This window comes from Schistocerca serialis, chromosome 2 (genome assembly GCF_023864345.2).
Source record: "Schistocerca serialis cubense isolate TAMUIC-IGC-003099 chromosome 2, iqSchSeri2.2, whole genome shotgun sequence".
Taxonomy (NCBI): domain Eukaryota; kingdom Metazoa; phylum Arthropoda; class Insecta; order Orthoptera; family Acrididae; genus Schistocerca; species Schistocerca serialis.
In genome coordinates this window covers 316,647,300-316,653,321 of record NC_064639.1, presented here as the reverse complement: position 1 = coordinate 316,653,321, position 6,022 = coordinate 316,647,300, and positions in this window count along the sequence as shown.

The window sequence follows — 6,022 nt, the reverse complement described above, 5'->3', positions numbered from 1 at the left end:
ATTTTTGCATAGTTATTATCTGTCCGTTCGTTCATTGACGTCTCTGTTCACTGTAATAAGTTTAGTGTCTGTGTTTTGCGACCGCATCGCAAAACCGTGCGATTAGTAGACGAAAGGACGTGCCTCTCCAATGGGAACCGAAAACATTTGATCGTAAGGTCATAGGTCAACCGATTCCTCCACAAGAAAAAACATCTGATATACTCTATACGACACTGGTGATGGCATGTGCGTCACATGACAGGAATATGTTGTCGACCCACCTAACTTGTACACTTGGCGAATGGGTAAAAAGATTCTTCTACCTTGCCCGATTTAGGTTTTCTTGTGGATGTGATAATCATTCCCAAAAAAGTGATGAAAACATAAGAGTTTGTCACATAAACTGAAAATAAAAAACTAAACTTTTTAATCGATGGAAGATTTGAACCTTTTTTTTATTTATTTAAATATATTAACAACGATACATTTAAAAAAAGACATTTTATTCTATTAATCTATTATATTCCTAGTGATGGTTAATATTACTGTCATTTTATATGTTTTCGTTTTTATATTTTCCTTTTTCGTTTTTCTCTTATTGTTTGTTCCTTAAACCCTTTTACATGGCCATTTGTCGTCTTTTTTTTTTTTTTTTTGAAGGGGGTAGACATTGCAGAACAGGCATAACAGTTTATATTTGGCATCGATGCATTGATTTTGAGTTTATGTTTCTGTATGTGATGCACTTGTGATGCCACAGGCACATTGTGTATTCTGGTTTGATCTCTTCCTCTAGTTACACTGTTAAGTGGGACAGTATGAAGGAAACGTCACCATGATAGGTGGAGCAGAAGTGGAAGAAACTTTTTTTTTTACGTATACTACAGAATATACCTAAATTGAAGAAGAGAGAAAATTTTTGTCATATTACATAAGAGAAGCAGAAAGGATAGTGTGAGTAATCAATAGAATTTTATAGGCACAAAGTAAAGGAAATCATTTAAAAAATATATCAAATAATAATAATGAGTAGTTGGCACTTTCCACTAAGGAGCACTTTGTTTCACTGATTTCACTAAGAAGAAACACTTTATACTACTATACTTCACTATTTGATGCGAGAAGAGAAAGCACTTTATCTTTTTTGTTGCACTTGTTCACTATCACTGCACACGTTATTCTTGTGGTGAGTGTGGTGAGGTGGCTGGTGGCGGTGCTGAGTGTCACAGGCTGGGAAGGACTCCGGCGATTGCTGTCTGCAGTGGAATCTGCAGGAAGTTTTTGAAGTTCTCGTGGTATCGCCTGTGCTGCTGGGCTGTCTTGTTCCCCTCCCAGAGGTCCATCAGGAAGGCCAGCTGGTCGGTCTGCCTCCGTGCTACAATGGCGTGTGCCGTCATGGCGAGGATCCAGAGAGTCGCCAGTCGCTTGGGCCGTGGAAATGGGTTGCAGTCTGGGGCGGTGATTGCTTCCACTGTGATGCTTCCCGGCGCCGTTCTGTTGATGTGGGCCACCATCTGCTGGCACGCTTCCCAGATGTTGATGGCATTCCCGCACGTGAATCGGTGCTCGAGGGTGTCGGTCATGCCACATACGTCACACTTGTCACTTGCGACGAGTTTTATCTCCGCCAGTCTTTGGTTGGTTGGTACCGTTCTGTTAATTATTTTGTACCATGTCTCCTTCGCATTTTTAGGCAACACTTTTCCGAGACGTTCCCCCATATTTGTTTCCAATTGTATTGCGGGAGTTTTTGTTCAATTTTGTTTTTTGCCGGCTTCCCCCTGAGGGCCCAGTCTATTCTCTTTGCTGTTCTGTGGCTGGGGTTCACCACGGTGTCCAGAACGTAACTTTTGTTGGCGTAGTGCAGCCTGACGTGTCGCATTCTGAAGGGAATGTGTCTCGTGTCGACCGGCGCTTCTTGTGATGCGGGCTTGTATCTTCCAATTATCTTGGCTGTGACGCTGTCAGGGTTTTTGTCCTGGATGGCGAGCGTTCGTTTCAGCAGAAGGGCTGCACATTTGGTCTTTATATCAACTACACCTAGTCCCCCTTCTTTCGTTGGCAGCGAGCACGTTGCTTGCGCCACTTTGAATATATTTCGACGCCACAACAGGTAGTACACTGCGCTCGTTAGTGCTCGCGCAATTTCTGTCGGGATGCTTAAGATTTGCGCCAGGTACCAAGCTTTCGACAGGATCGTCGTGTTTATCAGTTCTGTTTTCTGGTGGATTGTTAGCTTCCGGTTCGCGTGCTGTCTGGAGAGACCTCTTATGGTTTGTAGCACGTCCCTCCAGTTCTATGAGGCCATTCTAAGTGGACAAGACTGTATATATATTCCAAGAACTTTATAGCTTTCTGCTATTTTATACCGCTGGCTGTCTGGTTTGAGTCGTTGATTCCCTATCGGCAGTAGCACTGTTTTTCTGGGGTTGGTTTGGGCGCCTGACGCTTTTTGGAATGTATTCATGATGGTTTCTACTCTCCCAATATCTTCCTGGTCTTCAATAAAGATGCCTAGGTCGCCAGCGTAGGCTATACATGCTACTGCTTTGCCTCCTACGGAGAAGCCTCTGATGTCCTTTGTGAGTTTCCGCAGCAGCGGGTCCAGTGCTATAGCGAATAGAGCCATTGACAGTGGGAACCAAGGACCTTTCGTTCCGCAGCTGCTCACATTACCACGAGACCACGGCGCTCCTTCGTTCTCATTGTCCTTGATGTTGCCTATCTTCCCATGAACTACTCAGTTTGTATATTTTGCTTATTTTTTCACAGTTCCACACAACTGCTTCCTGTTTTCTCAATTGATCTGTGTTCAGTTTTTCAAGGCCTATCCACTGTGACAACTTATAACTAAATCTGAGGGGGGTGCGATGGGGAGGTTCCTTTGTAAGTAACCTAGTACACGTACGCACCGCCCTGATTAGAAGACTAGGGAATTACCGTACCATGAGTAGGCAGCCGATAACATCACGACGAAAACGTTTGTGTTTGGAGTTGTGCCGTGACTCGAATTGCTGTTGACTGGGGTGGCATTCTCTATGACAGACAGAACAGCCACTGGAGTTTTTCGTATTTAGTGATGTTCATAGTTGGTGTTGTTCGTATCTAGTGCCGTTATCAGAGCTGGTAGGATAATAAGGGTCGTGAATAGCGTCACATGTTGAGTGATCACTGTGAAGGACATGGAAATGTTGCGCATTCGTGTGACGCAGGGTTATCAGGACATGGCAGAGCTTGAAAGAGGCCTCGTTGTGGGCCTGCATTTGATAGCTGGTCTAATCGTGTAATATCCAGATTTCTGGAGAATTTGGACGTGATAGTGGCCAAATGTTGAACCTGATGGGAACGTGAGGGTAAGGTACGCCTAGTCAAGGTTCCGGTTGGTCAAAGCCGCCACGAGGGAAGATCGCTCTATTGTGCATCGAGCACATCTCGACTCCTTCAAACCTGCTCCTGCCATTCAGGAATCAATAACGGACTCCCTGCTAAATTCTGTTTCATTATGCAGTACCGGTCGGAAACTACACTACTGGCCATTAAAATTGCTACACCAAGAAGAAATGCAGATCATAAACGGGTATTCATTGGACAAATATATTATACAAGAACTGACATGTGCTTACATTTTCACGCAATTTGGGTGCATAGATCCTGAGAAATCACTACCCAGAACAACCATCTCTGGCCGTAATAACGGCCTTGATACGCCTGGGCATTGAGTCAAACAGAGCTTGGATGGTGTGTACAGGTACAGCTGCCCATGCAGCTTCAACACGATACCACAGTTCATCAAGAGTAGTGACTGGCGTATTGTGACGAGCCAGTTGCTCGGCCACCACTGACCAGACGTTTTCAATTGGCCAGAGATCTGGAGAATGTGTTGGCTAGGGCAGCAGTCGAACATTTTCTGTATCCAGAAAGGCCCGTACAGGACCTGCAACATGCGGTCGTGCATCATCCTGCAGAAATGTAGGGTTTCGCAGGGATCGAATGAAGGGTAGAGCCACGGGTCGTAACACATCTGAACTGTAACGTCCACTGTTCAAAGTGCCGTCAATGCGAACAAGAGGTGACCGAGACGTGTAACCAATGGCATCCCATACCACGACACCGGGTGATACGCCAGTATGGCGATGACAAATACACGCTTCCAATGTGCGTTCACCGCGATGTCGCCAAACACGGATGCGACCATCATGATGCTGTAAACAGAACCTGGATTCATCCGAAAAAATGACGTTTTGTCATTCGTGCACCCAGGTTCGTCGTTGAGTACACCACCGCAGGCGCTGCTGTCTGTGATGCAGCGTCAAGGGTAATCGCAGCCATGGTCTCCGAGCTGATAGTCCATACTGCTGCAAACGTCGTCGAACTGTTCGTGCAGATGGTTGTTGTCTTGCAAACGTCCTCATCTGTTGACTCAGAGATCGAGACGTGGCTGCACGATCCGTTACAGCCATGCGGATAATATGCCTGTCATCTCGACTGCTAGTGATACGAGGCCGTTGGGATCCAACACGGCGTTCCGTATTACCCTCCTGAACCCGTCGAGTCCATATTCTGCTAAGTCATTGGATGTCGACCAACGCGAGCAGCAATGTCGCGATACGATAAACCGCAATCGCGATAGGCTACAATCCGACATTTATCAAAGTCGGAAACGTGATGGTACGCAGTTTTCCTCCTTACACGAGGCATCACAACAACGTTTCACCAGGCAACGCCGGTCAACTGCTGTTTGTGTATGAGAAATCGGTTGGAAACTTTCCTCATGTCGGCACGTTGTAGGTTTCACCACTGGCGCCAACCTCTTGTGAATGGTCTGAAAAGCTAATCATTTGCATATTGTAGCATCTTCTTCCTGTCGGTTAAATTTCGCGTCTGTAGCACGTCATCTTCGTGGTGTAGCAATTTTAATGACCAGTAGTATAACAGCAGGCGGGATAGGGAATTACTGTCCCACGAGTAGGTTGCTGATAATATCATAACACAAACGATTGTGTTTGGAGTTGTGCAGTGACTGGTAAACAACGACTGCTAATGATTGGCGTCGCATTGTGTTGAGCAAAGAATTGTTGCACTCCACTGCCCTTGATGAGCGAGTATGGTAGCGACCTGGGGAGTGATCCCATACTTCCATGTTCTGGGGAGGCACAGCAGTGTTGCTCCCTGCGTCGTAATGTGGGGAGCCATCTGATATGGTTTCAGATCACAGGTGGTAGTGATTCAGGGAACTCTGAGACACAACGGTACACCACGGTTATCCTACAGCCTCATGTTTTACTTCTCATGCGACAGAAACAAATATTGGTGGGGATCTGCCTTCTATTTTAGCTGATGATGAGACGAGTGTATTTAAGGTTTTAAAGTTTTGTGATGTGCTTGGACTCTGTCCTAAACTTTTAGGCTGGCGGTTTTAGTGTGTTGCAGAGTGGCTGGCTCCTCCCTTTTTTTCTTGCGGTCAGCCAGCCACATATATCTGCCTCATTGTTTTAGCTCCTTATACCTCTTATAACAGTATAACTGTATATGTGTGGGTGGGTGTGCACTTATCACTGTATAATTATATATTTTTATTTTTATAATTATATATTTAATGATTTTGGTTGGGGTGGCTTTAAATATTGTGGGCTAACATGAGACTTTTAATCAACTCATACCGCGACAACACTCTTACGGACATCGGCTGCCCCGAAGTACATACGATATAATATTTTTAAACACAACGCGCGACTCACCGCCTTCTAATAAATAGTTTGCTTGAGCGCTGCTATTTAGAAAAGAAAATACGCGTATTCTTACGCAAACTGTAATTATTAATTTGGGTCTCAGGGGCTACTGGTTATTTGTTTACCAAACTACATAAAGATTAACTGAGATATAGCGGAGCTTATTGAATGTAATGATTTTGTATATTTCTTGTTCATTATTTGCAAGGCAAAACTGGAGAGAATCTCATTTGCCTTTAAGACGTAACGCTAGCGACAGCCCCGGACAGTGCACAAGTCCCGCCCAATCACCCCCCTCCACACCAATCCAT